An 18,597-nucleotide genomic window follows, 5' to 3' on the forward strand; every position below is an offset into this window, starting at 1 on the left:
TGAGGCGAAAAAAGTCATTGGATACCTTCCAATACAGTGTCGGCCCTCCTTTTGCCCTGTATAATGCAGCAACTCAACGTGGTTTCGACTCAACAAGTAGTTGGAAGTCCCTCACAGAAATATTGAGCCATTCTGCCTCTACGTCCGTCCATGCGATAGTGTTGCCAATGCAGAGCTTTTTGCACGAACTGATCTCACCAGTATGTTCAAACATTCGATGTAATTCATGTCGGGCGATATGTGTAGTCAAATCATTCGCTCGAATTGGGCAGAATGTTCTTCAGTCCAATCGCGAACGACTGTGGCCCAGGGGCATGGCGCATTGTCATCCACAAAACATCCATCGTTGTCTGAGAACATTAAGTCCATGAGTGGCTGCAAGTGGTCTCCAAGTAGCTGAACATAACCGAGGACCCAGCCCATTCCAAGTTAAGACAGCCCACACCTTTATGGAGCCAGCACCAGCTTGTACAGTGCCTTGTTGACAGTTGGGTCCATGGCTTCGTGGGGTCTGCACCACAATCGAACCCTATCATCAGCTCTTACCAACGGGACTCTTCTGACAAGGCTACGGTTTTCCAGTCGTCTAGGGTCCAACCGATACGATCCTGATCCCAGGCGACGCGCTGTAGGCGATATCGTGCTGTTAATAAGGGTACTCGTGTCGGTCGTCTGCTGCCATAGCCCATTAACGCCAAATTTCGCTACACTATACTAGTGTATGCGATCGTCGTGCATCCCACATTGATTTCTGTGGTTAATTCATGCAGCATTGCTTGTCTGTTAACACTGACAACTCTACAGAAAATGCCGCTGCCCTTGGTCTTCAAGTGAAGGCCGCCGGACAGGGTGTTGTCCGTTGTGAGAGGTAATGCCTGAAATTTGGTATTCTCAGCACACTCTTGACACTGTTGATCTCGGAATACTGAATTCCCAAACGTTTTCCGAAAAGGAATGTCCCATGCGACTAGCTCCAACTACCAATCCGCATTCGAGGTCTGTTAATTCCTTTGTGAGGCCATAATAACGTCGGAAAAGTTTTCGTATGAACTACCTGAGTCCGTCTGTCAGTTCCGTCAATACACTGCCCTTTTACACCTTGTGCACACAATATGTGCATACCGCTGTCGCATGACTTTTGTCTCCTCAGTGTATACACATAGTCACATAGTATTTAGGTGCACACAATTAGATGTGTAACAATGGATTTAAGTAATATTAATTTAATGATATTAAGTAAGTGAATGTCGACCTGATAGATTAGCTTCTACAATATTTCCCCCTTTTTCACTTATCTCCTTTGGTTATTTTTAAGTATTAGGAGACGCGGCCGCCACTGCGATCTTCCTCTGTTGTCTGGTAAATCCGGAAGAGTGTACTGGGCTACTGGGAGCAGCATCGATCTGCAGTACAGTTAATACTGTAAATTGAAGGAGAAGGGGGAGAAAGGAAAGGAAAGGGAAGGGACTAATGTTATCAGCTGCATCGGGACTTTGTGGAGAATCAGCTGCGACGAGTGAAAATGTGTGCCGGACCAGTACTAAAATCCGGAGTCTCCTGCTTCCTAGGCAGCTGCGTTAGCCCTACGCCACACGGACAGTGTGTTTATTGCAAATTCGTTGACTATCTCGGTAATCACGCCGGTCGACTCACACTCCGACATAGCGCCAGCTATCCTCAGTTCTTATCCGTGTCCTCCATGCACCCTAATTTTAGATTCCCGAGTTCGAGTCTCAGTCAGGTACATATTTTCGCTTGTCGCCGCTGATTACGCACAAAGTCTAGGTGCTACTGATATTATTAGCCTCATCCCTTTCCTTTCCATTCTCCCTCCTCCCCCTTCTATTTACCCAACAAGTGTCACGGCTGCGGTATCTGCGTGGTGTCTGTTCTTTCGGACATGTCCGAAAAACAGACACCATGCTTTCATATAACAGAGTCGCCTTAATGGGCAATGAATCTACACTGAAGAGTCAAAAAAACAAAAAACTGGTACGCCCGCCTAATGTCGGGTAGGGTCCTCGCGAGCACGCACAAGTGCCGCAATACGACGCGGCATGGACTCGACTAATGTCTGAAGTACTACTGCAGGTAACTGACACCATGAACCCTGCACAGCTACCCATAAATCCGTAGGAGAACGATGGGGCGCAGATCTCTTGAACAGCACGTTGCAAGGCATTCCAGATGCGCTTAATAATGTTCTTGTCTAGCGAGTTTCGAGGCCAGCGGAATTGTTTACACACAGAAGAGTGTTCCTGGTGCCACTCTGTAACAATTCTAGACGTGTGGTGTGTCACAATGTTCTGTTGAAATTGCCCAAGTCCGTCGGTATGCACAATGGACGTGATGCAGGTGATCAGACAGGACGCTTACATACGTGTCACCTGTCAGAGACGTATCTAGGCGTGTCAGGGGTTTCCTAACACTCCAAATACACACTCCCGTCACCATTACAGAACCTCCACCAGCTTCAACAGTCCCTGCTGATATTCAGTGTCCGTGGATTCATGAGGTTTCTCCATAACCGTACACGTCCATCGGCTAGATACAATTTAAAATGATGATGATGATTAGTGTTTTAGGGCGCACAACAGCGAGGTTATCAGCGCCCGATTTAAAACGAGACTCGTCCACTACGCAACATGTTTCCCGTCATCAACAGTCCATTGTCGGTGTTGACGGGTTCAAACGAGGCGTAATGTTTTGTGTCGTACAGTCATCAAGGGTACACAAGTGAGCCTTCTGCTCCGAAAGCCCATATCGATGATGTTTCGTTGAATGGTTCGCACGATGACACTTGTTGATGGCCGAGCATTGAAATTTGCAGCAAATTGCGGAAGGGTTGCACTTCTGTCACGTTGAACGATTCTCTTCAGTCGTCTTTGGTCCCGTTCTTATAGGATCTTTTTCCGGCCGCAGCGATGTCGGAGATTTGACGTTTTACCGAATTCCTAATATTCATAGTACACTCGTGAAATAGTCGTACGCGAAAATCCTCACTTCACAGCTGCCTCGGAGATGCTGCGTCCCATCGCTCGTGCGCCGACTGTAACACCACCTTCAAACTCACTTAAATCTTGATAACCTACCATCATGGTCAGGCAGAAATTCCGAAATCAGATACTGGATTGTTAGACATACCCAGGAGCAGACATAGACTCAGATCACAATACAGTAGTGATGAAGAGTAGGCTGAAGTTTAAGGCATTAGTCAGAAAGAATCAACATGCAAAGAAGAGGGATACGGAAGTAGTAAGAAATGACGAGATACAGTTGAAGTTCTCTGAGTCTATAGATACAGCAATAAGCAATAGCTCAGTAGGCAGTACAGTTGAAGAGAAATGGACATCTCTAAAAAGGGCCACCACAGAAGTTGGGAAGGAAAACATAGGTACAAAGAATGTAACTCCGAAGAAAACATGGGTAACAGAAGAAATACTTCAATTGGTCAATGAAAGGAGTAAGTACAAAAATGTTCTGTGAAACTCAGGAATAGAGAAATACAAGTCACTGAGGAATGAAATAAATAGGAAGTGCAGGGAAGCTAAGACGAAATGGCTGCAGGAAAAATGTGAAGACATAGAAAAAGAAATGACTGTCGGGAGGACAGACTCAGCTTACAGGAAAATCAAAACATCCTTCGTTGACATTAAAAGCAAGAGTGGTTACATTAAGAGTGCGACGAGAATCCCACTGAGCAGGTAGGTGAAAAGCCTCTATGAGGGTGAAGATTTGTATGATGTAATAGAAGGAGAATCAGGAGTCGATTTAGAGGAGATAGGGGACCCAATATTAGAATCAGAATTTAAAAGTGCTTTGGAGAACTTATGATCAAACAAGGCAGAGGGGATTCATAACATTCCATCATAATTTCTAAAATCATTGAGGGAAATGGCAACAAAATGACTATTCAGGTTGCTGTGTAGAATGTATGAGTCTGGCGACATACCATCTCACTATTGGAAAAGCATCATCCACACAATTCCGAAGACGGCAAGAGCTGGCAATTGCGAGACTTACCCCACAATCAGCTTTTTTTTTTAAAAAAAAAAACAGCTCATGCATCCAAGTTGCTTACAAAAATAATATACAGAATAACGGAAAAGAAAATTGAGGATGCACTATCTGACGATCAGTTTGGCCTTAGGAAAGGTAAAGACACGAGAGAGGCAATTCTGACGTTGCGGTTAATAATGGAAGCAAGACTAAAGAAAAATCAAGACACGTTCGTAGGATTTGTCGACCTGGAAAAAGCGTTAGACAGTGTGAAATGGTGCAAGATGTTCGAAATTCTGAGAAAAGTAGAGGTAAGCTATAGGTAGAGACGGGTCGTATACAATATGTAGAACAGCCAAGAGGAGATAATAAGAGTGGACGACCAAGAACGAAGTGCTCGGATTAAAAAGGGTGTAAGACAAGTATGTAGCCTTTCGCCCCTACTATTCAATCTGAACATCGAGGAAGCAATGATGGAAATACAAGAAATATTCAGGCGTGGAATTAATATTCAAGGTGAAAGGATATCAATGATACGATTCGCTGATGACATTGCTATCCTGGGTGAAAGTGAAGAAGAATGACATAATCTGCTGAACGGAATGAACAGTCTAAGGTGTACAGAGTACGGATTGAGAGTAAATCGAAGAAAGACGAAGGTAATGAGAAGTAGTAGAAATGAGAACAGCGGGAAACTCCGCTGCAGAGTGAAAATTTCATTCTGGAAACATCCCCCAGGCTGTGGCTAAGCCATATCTCCGCAATATCCTTTCTTCCAGGAGTGCTAGTTCTGTAAGGTTCCCAGAAGAGCTTCTGTGAAGTTTGGAAGGTAGGAGACGTGGTATTGGCGGAATTAAAGCTGTGAGGACGGGTCGTGAGTCGTGCTTACGTAGCTCAGTTGGTACAGCACTTGCCCGTGAAAGGCAAAGGTCCCGAGTTCGAGTCTTGGTCCGGCACACAGTTTTAATCTGCCAGGAAGTTTCAAAATAATCAATGACGGACGGAGCAGGGAGGACATCAAAAACAGACTAGCAATGGCAAAAAGGGCATTCCTCGCCAAGAGAAGTCTACTAATATCAAATATCGGCCTCAATTTGAGGAAGAAATTTCTGAGAATGTACGTCTGGAGTACAGCATTGTATGGTAGTGAAACAAGGACTGTGGGAAAACCGGAAGAGAAGAGAATTGAAGCATTTGAGATGTGGTGCTATAGACGAATGTTGAAAAGTAGGTGGACTGATAAGGTAAGGATGAGGAGGTTCTGCGCATAATCGGAGAGGAAAGGACCATGTGGGAAACACTGATACGGAGAAGGGACAGTATGATAGAACATCTATTAAGACATCAGGGAATGACTTCCATGGCACTAGAGGGAGCCGTAGAGGGCAAAAACTGTAGAGGAAGACAGAGATTGGAATACATCCAGCAATTAATTGAGGACGTAGGTTGCAAGTGATACTCAGAGATGAAGAGGTTAGTACAGGAGAGGAATTCGTGGCGGGCCGCATCAAAGCAGTCAGTAGACTGATGATAAAAAATAAGAAAGAAAAAAACTGCCATTGTAGCAGCAGTAACCAAGCTAACAACTGCGTCAGACTCTTGTTGTCTTACATAGTCGTTACCCACCGCAGCGTCGTATTCTGCTTGTTTACATAACTCTGTATTTGAATATGCATGCCTATACCAGTTTCTTTGGCGCTTCAATGTACAACCTTCAGGACAGTTGCACATTAGCATTCGTCTTCCACCAGGAATCTAAAATTAGCGAGCATGGAGGTCATGGACGTTGGCTGCTGATAGGTGGTGCTAGGTGGGAATTTGAGGCGGCCGGGGAGCGTACCGAGATAACCTGTGCATTCGCGATAAACACTGCATCCGGGTGGCGCAGTGGTTAACGCAACTGCCTAGAAAGAAGGAGATCCAGGGTTCGAATGCATGTCTGGCACATATTACCACTCCTCGTCGTTGATACCACACAAAGTCCTGATGCAGGTGATTTCAGTAGTCCCTTCCTTTCCCCTTCCTTTCTCCTCCTCTCACTTCAGTTTATGTAATATGTATCACACCTACGGATCCCATGTGGTGTTTGTTCTTTCGGACGTGTCCAAAAGAACAGATACCACGCATTCATATAACTGATTCGCCTCGATGGGCAATGAATCCATAACGATCCAGTTTACATTCGATCTCCAAAGCGGGAATCTACGCTCATCAAAAAAAGTTTTGCATCACCCCGGTTCCCAGAACTCCTGAAGACAGACGTTGACTGTGGATATTGTATCACAGACACAGTCCCGTACACTGTTCAGTGATATCAATATCGCGCCCAAAGATGTAAACAACCATGCATGAGCAGCGCCTATTAGTCGGAGGGGGTCCGACAGCCGATCAGTTCCAGTCATTCCACCAGGAAGGGGGTACACGGCTCGTGTTGTCTGTAGTTCAACCATGCCTAGACGGTCCATACAGCGGTTCGATGGCGTCCGCCATGTTACTTTTTTGCCAGGAAGGCTCTCAACAAGGAAAGTGTCCAGGCGTCTCGGAGTGAACCAAAGCGATGTTTTTCGGACATGGAGGTTTTTATGACGGCTCCCAAACCCAAGGTCCTCGGCGGTACTTTTGGGGCAGCCACCACAAATTGTATAAAGGATGTAGCTATGTCTGTTGGCCGACAAATAATTAATGACAAGAATTGCGCCAGTTAGAATGAAGAGATAACTTATCTTTATTTCTGACGAAACGTGCACCAGCAATACAAGTCAAAGTAATATCCAAGAGTAATCCGTGTACTGAGCCTAGTCGAATACAACAGCAAATATCACACTGCAATGGCTCCTCTATAAACTCCACGAAAGGCTAGCAATAGACAATCGACAATAGACTGTCCGTCTCGGGGCCAGCGCTCCTCCTTATATGCAAAAGGCAGAGGGCGCTGCGGACCCGAGCTCAGCCATGGCGTGACCTCTTCCGTCGGCGGTAATGCCCTGAGACGCCGACGACCGCGACAGGAACTGTGGCCAGTGATGTCACGGTCTGGGCGCGCGTGCTCGAGTTGGTTGGTTGGTTGGGTCCGTGGATACAACAGAGGAGATATATAGAGAGAGGAATTGTCAGTGAAATACCTCGCTCTGGCCGCCCAAGAGCTACTACTGCAGTGGATGACCGCTACCTACGGATTATGGCTCGGAGGAAACCTGACAGCCACGCCACCATGTTGAATAATGCTTTTCGTGCAGCCACAGGATGTCGTTGTACGACTCAAACTGTGCGCAATAGACTGAATGATGCGCAACTTCACTTCCAACGTCCATGGTGAGGTCCATCTTTGCAACCACGACACCATGCAGCGCGGTACAGACGGGCCCAACAACATAGCCGAATGGACCGCTCAGGATTGGCATCACATTCTCTTCACCGATGAGTGTCGCATATGCCTTCAAACAGACAATCATCGGAGACGTGTTTAGAGGCAACCCGGTCAGGCTGAACGCCTTAGACACACTGTCCAGCGAGTACAGCGAGGTGGAGGTTCCCTGCTGTTTTGGGGCGGCGTTACTTGGTGCCGACGTAAGCCGCTGGTGGTGGAAGACGCCTTAACGGCTGTACGATACGTGAATGCCATCCTCCGCTCGATAGTGCAACCGTAACGGCAGCATGTTGGCAAGGCATTCGTCTTCATGCACGACAATCCGCGTCCCCATCGTGCACCTCTTGTGAATGACTTCCTTCAGGATAATGATATCGCTCGACTAGAGTGGCCAGTATGTTCTCCAGACATGATCCCTATCGATCATGCCTGGGATAGACTGAAAATGGCTTTTTATGGACGACGTGAACCCCAACCACTCTGAGGGATCTACGCCGAATCGCCGTTGAGGAGTGGTGCAATCTGGACCAACAGTACCTTCATGAACTTGTGGATACTATGCTACGACGAATACAGGCATGCATGAATGCAAGAGGACGTGCTACTGGGTTTTAGAGGTACCGATGTGTACAGCAGTGTATCCCATCACCCCTGAAGGTCTCGCTGAATGGTGGTGCAACATGCAATGTGTGGTTTCCATGAGCAATCAAAAGACGTCAAGCAGCATCAGATTCCATTACATTTTTCTTTGTTGTGCACGGTGACGTACTGTAAAAATTTCACTCTCAAATTACTATTAATAACTAACAACAGCTCCTTTCCTTTTCACCCCTGGCAATCAGTCAGTCAAACAAGACAAATTTTACTAACGCTCCGTTCAATGAATTATTCAGCAGTTGTGAATATAGCATAAAAGATTCAAGTAGCGTTGGCCCAGTATTACAAGGTCGTTTGCAATAGTGGCCGTAATGTTGGTCATAATTTTACAACATGACACGGTCTAAAACCCAGATGAATTTTGTAATATCTGAATTATTTATATTTTAATTAAAGTTCAGTCTTGATCACAACACTTATGTCTCAATAACATATGATTTATCGTTTTCGAAGCAAGTGAGAAAACGTTGTCAACAGGGCAAGGGTTCAACCTCCAGATAGCAAGAAACAATTACAATAGATTCTTATCGTCCAGGTAAATAAGAAGTCTGCTGTAAACACGAGCTTTAACTACGAGTAAGCCATTGTGAAGTAACTTTATGCAACACTAATGCTTGAGATAAGAACTTCGAGAGCTTTCGAATTTCACAATCGATAACTAATACGGTTATTTCGCAAGCAAGCACAATATTCTGAATTAACATTTCAATGCTGTTTATTTAAGATATATCATAAATGCTGTATATCCTTTGGTACTACGATCACCTGAAAATACCATGTTCGAACGACCTGCTCTGCATATTTAGTGATAAAATGTTTCTGTTGTGTGCAATATCAGCCGCACTATCTATTTTTAGTTCGTACTCTCATCCTGTAACGCGACGATTGATGTATAAGACCGGATGTATGTTGTTATACTTCGACGATGAAAATTCGTTTAAACGTAACGGACATATTGTTCTCTTTTTCAGCTTTGCACCATAAAATGGCTGTAAAGCTCAAACCACGAAACTGTGTTATAAATTAATATTTTAATATACAGTAAAATGGCAGAAATTTCATTCAAAAAGTTCTACGTCTTGACTATTTTCCTGCTTTCAGCGGCTCTCGAATTCTGTTACAGAACAAGAAATACATTACATCGTGGAGGAGAAAAAGAAGGCAATTTCGAGTCGTTTCTAAATATCGCCAGATATAAAAGTTAAAAGTTTTTGTATATACCAAGAAAGACTTGCATTTGAGAAGAGCGACATTCAAGTCCCCATCTGGTCACAATGCTATACATTTTCCGTGTTCTTCCTAAATCACTTGTGGCAACTTGTTTCTTCATCTTGAACCTCCTATGAATTACTGAGAAAGTTCACAGGGCGTTCACTGCGTTATGGGTAGTTATGGGTAGAAAGTGGATCGCGAAAGGAATTGCTGGCCCTGTTCGTGTTACCAGCAAATTACTTTTGGACAAGCACAGATGATGTAGTATGTACTAACGGTATGTGGTTACGAAGGTTATATACAAATTGCTTCTAAATTCTCAGTACATGGCATGATTGTGGGATTCAGCCAAGACCAAAGATATACACTACCGGCCATTAAAATTGCTACACCACGGAGATGACGTGCTAAAGACGCGAAATTTAACCGACAGGAAGAAGATGCTATGATATGCAAATGATTAGCTTTTCACAGCGTTCACACAAGGTTGGCGCCGGTGGCGACACCTGCAACGTGCTGACATGAGGAAAGTTTCCAACCGATTTCTCATACACAAACAGCGGTTGACCGGCGTTGCCTGATGAAACGTTGTTGTGATGCCTCGTGTAAGGAGAAGTGCGTACCATCACGTTTCCGACTTTGATAAATGTCGGATTGTAGCCTATCGCGATTGCGGTTTATCGTATCGCGATATTGCTGCTCGCGTTGGTCGAGATCCAAAGAATATGGAATCGGTGGGTTCAGGAGGTTAATACGGAACGCCATGCTGGATCCCAACGGCCTCGTATCACTAGCAGTCGAGATGACAGGCATCTTATCCGCATGGCTGTAACGGATCGTGCAGCCACGTCTCGATCCCTGAGTCAACAGATGGGGACGTGTGCAAGACAACAACCATCTGCACGAACAGTTCGACGACGTTTGCAGCAACATAGACTATCAGCTCGGAGACCATGGCTGCGGTTACCCTTGACGCTGCATCACAGACAGGAGCGCCTGCGATGGCGTACTCAACGACGAACCTGGGTGCACGAGTGGCAAAACATTTTTTCGGATGAATCCAGGACATCGCGGTGAACGCACATTGGAAGCGTGTATTCGTCATCGCCATACTGGAGTATCACCCGGTGTGATGGTATGGGGTGCCATTGGTTACACGTCTCGGTCACCTCTTGTTCGCATTGACGGCACTTTGGACAGTGGACGTTACATTTCAGATGTGTTACGACCCGTGGCTCTACCCTTCATTCGATCCCTGCGAAACCCTACATTTCAGCAGAATAATGCACGACCGCATGTTTCAGGTCCTGTACGGGTCTTTCTGGATACAGAAAATGTTCGACTGCTGCCCTGGCCAGCACATTCTCCAGATCTCTCACCAACTGAAAAGTCTGGTCAATGGTGGCCGAGCAACTGGCTCGTCACAATACGCCAGTCACTACTCTTGATGAACTGTGGTATCGTGTTGATGCTGCATGGGCAGCTGTACCTGTACACGCCATCCAAGCTCTGTTTGACTCAATGCCCAGGCGTATGAAGGCCGTTATTACGGCCTGAGGTGGTTGCTCTGGGTACTGATTTCTCAGGATCTATGCATCCAAATTGCGTGGAAATGTAATCACATGTCAGTTTTAGTATAATATATTTGTCCAATGAATACTCGTTTACCATCTGCATTTCTTCTTGGTGTAGCAGTTTTAATGACCAGTAGTGTATACATCCGACCCGCTGACCACCTCTGCTGAATACCTAGCTGCGGAGACAATTGGCTCGATTCTCCATATTATCTGCCAATATCTACCGCAACATGAGAGAGAACGTTTGATAGAATATACTGGCTGAAAACTAGAAAACCATGTCACAGTAAATACAGGTCTTCAAAGGCAGCATCCTATCATCTTATTTGGCGGACTAAAATTGCCTATCTTCTGTGCTAAAAGTTTGAGGTACTGCCCACTGTTGAAAGTACTTCTGAGCCAGCCAGGGCGCCTTTTGCGGCAGTGGCCGGTCTTCCTGAGAGGTCCGGACAAGCAGAGAGGGTGGGATTACTTGTCATTGGGAGCTCCTATGTTAGGCGGGTGATGGAGCCCATTAGAGATACGGCAGCTAAGCACAGGAAGAAACCCAATGAGCACTCCGTCTGCATACCTGGGGAGAGTCATCCAAGATGTGGAAAGGGTCCTTCCGGATGCCATGAAGGGTACAGCGTGCAGCCAACTGCAGGTGGTGGCTCATGTCGACACTAATGATGTGTGTCGCTATGGATCGGAAGAGATTCTCTCTGGTTTCCGGCGGCTATCTGAGTTGGTGAAGACTGCCAGCGAGATGAAGTTAGAGCTCACCATCTGCAGCATCGTCGACAGGACCGATTGCGGACCTTTGGTACAGAGCCGAGTGGAGGGTCTGAATCAGAGGCTCAGACATTTCTGCGAACTTTTAGGCTGCAGATTCCTCGACTTGCGCCATAGGGTGGTGGGGGTGATATCTGTCGTTCCATAGGTAGTGTCATAGGCCCTCTGCTGTTCCTGATTCATATAAATGATCTAGGTGATATCTGAGCAGCCCCCTTAGATTGTTTGCAGATGACGCTGTAATTTACCGTCTAGTAAAATCATCAGACAATCAATTCCAATTACAAAATGATCTAGAAAGAATTTCTGTATGGTGCGAAAAGTGTCAATTAGCACTAAACAAAGAAAAGTGCGAGGTCATCCACATGGGTACTAAAAGAAATCCGATAAGTTTTGGGTATACGATAAATCGCACAAATCTAAGGGCTGCCAATTCGACCAAATACCTAGGAATTACAGTTACGAGCAACTTCAATTGGAAAGACCACATAGATAATATTGTGGGGAGGGCGAAACAAAGACTGCGCTTTGTTGGCAGAACACTTAAAAGATGGGACAAACCCACTAAAAAGACAGCCTACATTACACTTGTCCGTCCTTTACTGGAATATTGCTGCACGGTGTGGGGTCCTTACCAGGTAGGATTGACGGAGGACACCGAAAAAGTGCAAAGAAGGCAACTCGTTTCGTGTTATCGCGAAATAGGGGTGAAAGTGTCACTAATATGATACGCGAGTTGGGGTGGCGGTCACAAAAAACAAAGGCGGTTCTCTTTGCGGCGAGATCTATTTACGAAATTTCATACACCAACTTTCTCTTCCGAATGCGTAAACATTTTGTTGACACCCACCTACGTAGGGAGAAATGATCGTCATAATAAAATAAGAGAAATCATAGCTCGAACGGAAAGATTTGGTGTTCCTTTTTCCAACGCGCCGTTCGAGAATGGAATGGTAGAGAAGTAATATGAAAATGCCAGGCACTTGAGTGTGAATTGCAGAGTAACCATGTAGATGTAGATATAGATGTAGATGAAGTAAATAAAAAAAATTAAAAAATAAAGAATAACGTATTCCTCACTCCCACGTAATCTGGGTGAATCACCAGTGTGTGGCAAAAATAACTGCATTGGAGTAAATAACCGATTACTGAAAAAATCACAATAATCGGTATTTAGGAGTTACTATAATAACTGACAATACTGGGTGTCATCCGTTAACCGAAATGCGCATTGACAACGCAAAATTCGTATTATCGTAGAATTAACCAGTTACTTCCATATTGTTACAAATACTGTAACACAGCATTCTTACATTTGTGGGAATACGATGCTCTGTTCTCATCGGTACACACTCTAAGGTCTCTCATCTTATTCTCGTAGTCCCTATGCGATATTACTGTGTTGTCAGTACAACCACAAAACGATATGTACAGAATGGCTGATGTATAAAACAATTTAAGTGCCACTTCTGACAACAGCTTCACAATTAGCGGATTAGGTACAGAGACAAATCCAGCCCAAAAGAAATGAGCAATGAACATCAACGGAAATATAGCCTAAAAACTTATTTCGATATAACTGAAATGAATTATATATCAATACGCATGTCTATTTTGAACATATATAGATGCTAGATAAACTCCAGTGGAAGACTCTGCAGGAGAGACGCCCAATAGCTCGGTACGGGCTTTTGTTAAAGTTTCGAGAACATACATTCACCGAAGAGTCAAGCAGTATATTGCTCCCTCATCTCGCGACGAGACCATGAGGATAAAATCATAGAGATTAGAGCCCACACAGTAGCATACCGACAATCCTTCTTTCCACGAACAATACGAGACTGGAATAGAAGGGAGAACCGATAGAGGTACTCTGGGTACCCCTCCGCCACACACCGTCAGGTAGCTTGCGGAGCATGGATGTAGATGTAGATGTAGATATCAATATGAGTTTATTTCTATTTTTGACTAGTACTGTCTCGTTTAGGACGATAGGACACCTTCTCTAAGCACCCTGCGTTTTATATACCCAATACAGATGATTTTTGAAGGAACCAAGCACCCGGAAAGTACGGTGTAAGAAAATGAAACACCTACAGCGGTCCTCATGATGTCATTTGTTGTACGGCTAGCTGTTTCGGTGCTTCATTGCATTATCTTCAGACCTTGGCTGATACTGACAGGGCTAACACCATTCGTATTCATGATGCATCAGTGGCCAACATCTATAACTGGTTTTCGCGGACTGCCTGTAACCGCGATGTTGTTTCTCCAGCTATCAACTAGCAATAGTTGAACACAAAAACACAATCCCCGAGAAAACGACATGGGATGGTGGTATTCACATATACAGATGACGGTAGTACCTACCGCGTACACAACTTACAAAAGAGCAATGCATTGTAGGAGCTGTCATTTGTACTCAGGTGCTTGATGTGAAAACGTTTTCACGTGATTACGGCCGCACGAGGGAATTAACACACCTAGAACGCCCATTGGTAGTTGGACCTAAACGCATGGGTCCATCACGGAAATCGTCAGAGAATTCAATATCCCGAAATCCACAGTGTCGAGAGTATCTGCCGAGAATACCACATTTCAAGCATTATCTCTGGCCACGGTCAACACAGTGCTAACAGACAAACAACACTGCGTGAAATAATTGCAGAAATCAACGTGGGACGTACGACGAACGTATTTGTTAGGATAGTACGATGAAATTTGGCGTTAATGGGCTATGGCAGCAGACGAACAACGCGAGTGCCTGAAACGCCTCTCCTGGGCTCGTGACCATATCGGTTGGACCGTAGACGACTGGAAAACCGCAGCATTGTCAGATAAGTCCCGATTTCAGTTGCTAAGCGCTGATAGTGGGATTCGAATGTGGTGCAGACCCGACGAAGCCATGGACCCAGATTGTCAACAAGACACTGTGCCAGCTGGTGGTGTACCCATAATGATGTGGGTTGTGTTTGCATGGAATGGATTGGGTCCTCCATTATGTTCGGCTAGTTGGAGATCATTTGCAGCCATCATGGACTTCGTGTTCCCAAACAATGATGGAATTTTTATGGATGATAATGCACAATATCACTGGACCATACTAATTCAAGATTGGTTTTAAGAACATTCTGGAAAATTCGAGCGATGGTTGGTCACCTAGATCGCCCGACATGAATCCCATCGAGCGCTTATGGGACATAATCGAGAGGTCAATTCGTGCGGAAAGTCATGCACAGGCAACACTTTCTCAATTATGGATAGCTATACGAGGTACGACAATAAAGTAATGGGACTGATGTGAAAAAAAATGTTGCTTACCGTTTTAGTCAAGTTTAGTGTTGTCTCCTTCAAAGTAGTTCCCTTCTGATTGCACACACTTCTTCCGGCGCTTCTGCCATTGATAGTGACATTTCTGGAACTCATCTTCTGTAGGCTAATATTCTCCAAGGCCCTCGTCACATCTTGTTTTGTTTGAAAATGTTGTCCCTTGACAGCCGTTTTGACTCTTGGAAATAGAAAAAAGTCGCACGGTGAATAAGGTGGCTGTGGTAGTACTGAAATTTGTTTTGAGATTAAAAAGTGCTGTACTGATAGAGCAATATGACGCATTATCGTGATGCAGAATCCAATTATTAGAAATGTTGGAACAGACAGGGAAGAACTTTTCTACGAATTCTTTCTAAAATTTCTTTGTAAATGTGGTGTCACCGCCAGACACCACACTTGCTAGGTGGTAGCCTTTAAATCGGCCGCGGTCCGTTAGTATACGTCGGACCCGCGTGTCGCCACTATCAGTGATTGCAGACCGAGCGCCGCCACACGGCAGGTCTAGAGAAACTTCCTAGCACTCCCCCCAGTTGTACAACCGACTTTGCTAGCAATGGTTCACTGACAAAATACGCTCTCATTTGCCGAGACGATAGTTAGCATAGCCTTCAGCTACGTCATTTGCTACGACCTAGCAAGGCGCCATTACCAGTTACTATTGATACTGTGCATAATGTATCGTCAAGAGCGACGTTCACCATTAATGGATTAAAGTTAAGTATTCCACCAGCTACGTCCGTTTGTTCTAAATTCTAATTTCCTTGTCCTGTTCCAGACCTCACGCCAGCCTGCGTGAGCTAAAACGCGTGCCTTTCGGCTTCCTCTTGTAACCCGATGTTGGCTCTTCTGCCAACCCACAACAGTAAATATTGGTTAACTGTGTGTCCAGGAGGCACCCACTCTTTATGAACAATTCCCTTGGAATCAAAAAAGCACACAAGCATGCATTTCACTTTTGACTTTGACATGCGAGCTTTTTTTGGTCTAGGTGACCCCTTTGAGCACCATTGTGAACTTTGGCGTTTTGTCTCTGGATCGTACTGAAAAAAACAACTTTCATCACCAGTGATAACACGGCTCAACAATTCTGGATTGATTTCCGTTTTCTCTAACAGATCGGCTGCCACATTTTTCCGTGTTTCTCGCTGTTGTGGTGTCAGATATTTGGGGACCATTCTTGCATAAATCTTTCTCATACCAAGATCTTCAGTTATTATTAGACGAACCGTTTCTCGATTGATGTTCAGTTCTTCTGCAATCATTTTCACGGATAATCTTTGATCACATCGTACAAATTCACGCACCCTGGCCAAGTTGACATCCGACCGTGAGGTTGATGGTCGTCCACTACGGTCTTCGTCTTCAACATTCGTTCTGCCTTCAGTAAACATTTTATGTCAACAAAAAACTTGAGCTCTTGACATAATCTCCTCTCCAAAGCCCTTCTGAAGCTTACCCTAAGTTGTTGTCACGTTTTCAAGAAATTTAACGCAAAAAGAAATGGCATACCGTTGCGCAATATTATGAGGTTCCATTTCCGTGACGAGAGACACAAACACGTGTTAACTTATTACAGCACAACTCACGATTGAGCAGTTTCATCGATGTGCCACTTGGACTAGAAGCAGCTTATAGACCAAGGTCAAAGATATTGTGCCTACGCAAGCCTGCCACATCTTGCAAAGAAAATCAGTCTCATTACTTTATTGTCGCACCTCGTATAGGCAGTACGTGCGATGGCGAGTTGCTGCACTATGCCAGGAAGAAGGAGATCCAACACGATATTAGGAGGTATCCTGTGACTCTTGTCACCTCAGAGAATAAGGAAACGACGGCAATGAAAATTTGTGCCAGACTAGGACTCGAACCCAGATTTCTCACTTAACGCGAGTCATCGACTGAACAGCTTTTGGTATCAGTGCTCGACTCACGACCAGACACAAACTTCCATATGTCTTTGTTTCTGCATCACAACCTGTACTCGAACACACATTATGTAATTCCCATACAAGGGAGGACATTTTAATTGAAAGCCTCTGCTTGGTATCGCGGATAAATACGGTGTTGCAGTGCATGAATTGTAAAGAAGAACATTGCATCGTTCTCTTTAACGACCAACGACACAGGCACTGCAATATTAGATAGAACAAGTGCCGCTCTAGCACGGCGCGATTCTTGAACGTATCAGAGCCGGCCGGAGTGGCCGCGCGGTTCTAGGCGCTACAGTATGGAACCGAGCGACCGCTGCGGTCGCAGGTTCGAATCCTGCCTCGGGCATGGATGTGTGTGATGTCCTTAGGTTAGTTAGGTTTAATTAGTTCTAAGTTCTAGGCGACTGATGACCTCAGAAGTTAAGTCGCATAGTGCTCAGAGCCATTTGAACCATTTGAACGTATCAGACAAGTCCATGTTCAAAGTTTGGCTATTCTGCAAAACACCTACTGGAGCGCCACTGCTGGAGCAGCGGCCGTAGCGCAACTGGCTGAGGTGGCAGACTATTCTTCATACACAACATTACAGTCTCGTTATGTACGAGGCGTATTCCGAAAGTAAGGTCTGATCGGTCTCAAAATGGAAACCACAGTGAAAATCAAAAGTGTTTTATTTGCAATAGTTTGCCACACTTCCCAACAACGTCTCTACAAAGTCGCCGCTCCGTCTGAGACATTTGTCATAGCGCTGCACCAACTTTCCAGTACCCTCGTCATAGACAGCCGCAGCCACTTTTCTCCGTTTCTCTACACTGATCTGCAATTCGTGGTCTGTGCCAAAATGTTGAGTTCATAGCCATCGGCTCATGTCAGCAGAGATGAAAATCAGAGGGAGCAATGTCCGAGTTGTATGGAGGGCGATCAAACTCTTCCCATTGAGAACGCTACAGGGCTTGCTCATTGCCCCTGGAGAGTGCGGCCAAGAACTGTCGTGAAGAAGGAAATGCATGAAAGTTACGTCGTGTGGACTGCATCAGATCAGCGAAATCTCTCACAGGCACTCAAACTTGGCGGAAGACAGTTTTCTAGGCATCTTTACGTGCTCACCGTGCCCTCAGAACTGAAAAGACAGACGTGACACGATCAACGGGCAGACTAAAGACACTGTCCAACACACCTATACAAAGCTTTATCGGATTTTCACTGTGGTTTCCATTTCACTACCGATCGGACCTTACTTTCGGAATACACTTCGTAAGTCAGTATCTGGCTAACCTGATTCATAGTTCACGGTGCACCGCTCCAATTGCAAGTTACCCATCTAGTGTCTTCCAAGCGCAACAAAAAATTTGTTTTCAATATTTCATATAATTGTTGACCGAATTTAAAAATTTAAAATGCTGTGATAATGTGCTAAGTAAGAGGTTCTGTCTTATGCAAAGGTTTAACACAGTAAGGCAAGTATTACAGTTAGATACTCTGAACATGTCTTGAGGAAACATAACTCACTGCGCACATATACTTAGATTATTCCTCCAGTGTTTGGGAATTCTAACACACTTTGTGCTAATCTCAAACCATTTATAAACTTTTTCTCGCTGACACCCCTCATAAAATGATGAAAGAAAAATGTTTACTGGTTACAGCATTTTCGCTGTTCGTACAGTAAAACTTCAGCATCAGAAATGAAGTTTTAATTTATTACTTCTTTACTATTAACTCTATTCGCAGGACATTTTGCAGAAATTGT

This window comes from Schistocerca americana, chromosome 4, assembly GCF_021461395.2.
Source record: "Schistocerca americana isolate TAMUIC-IGC-003095 chromosome 4, iqSchAmer2.1, whole genome shotgun sequence".
Taxonomy (NCBI): Eukaryota; Metazoa; Arthropoda; class Insecta; order Orthoptera; family Acrididae; genus Schistocerca; species Schistocerca americana.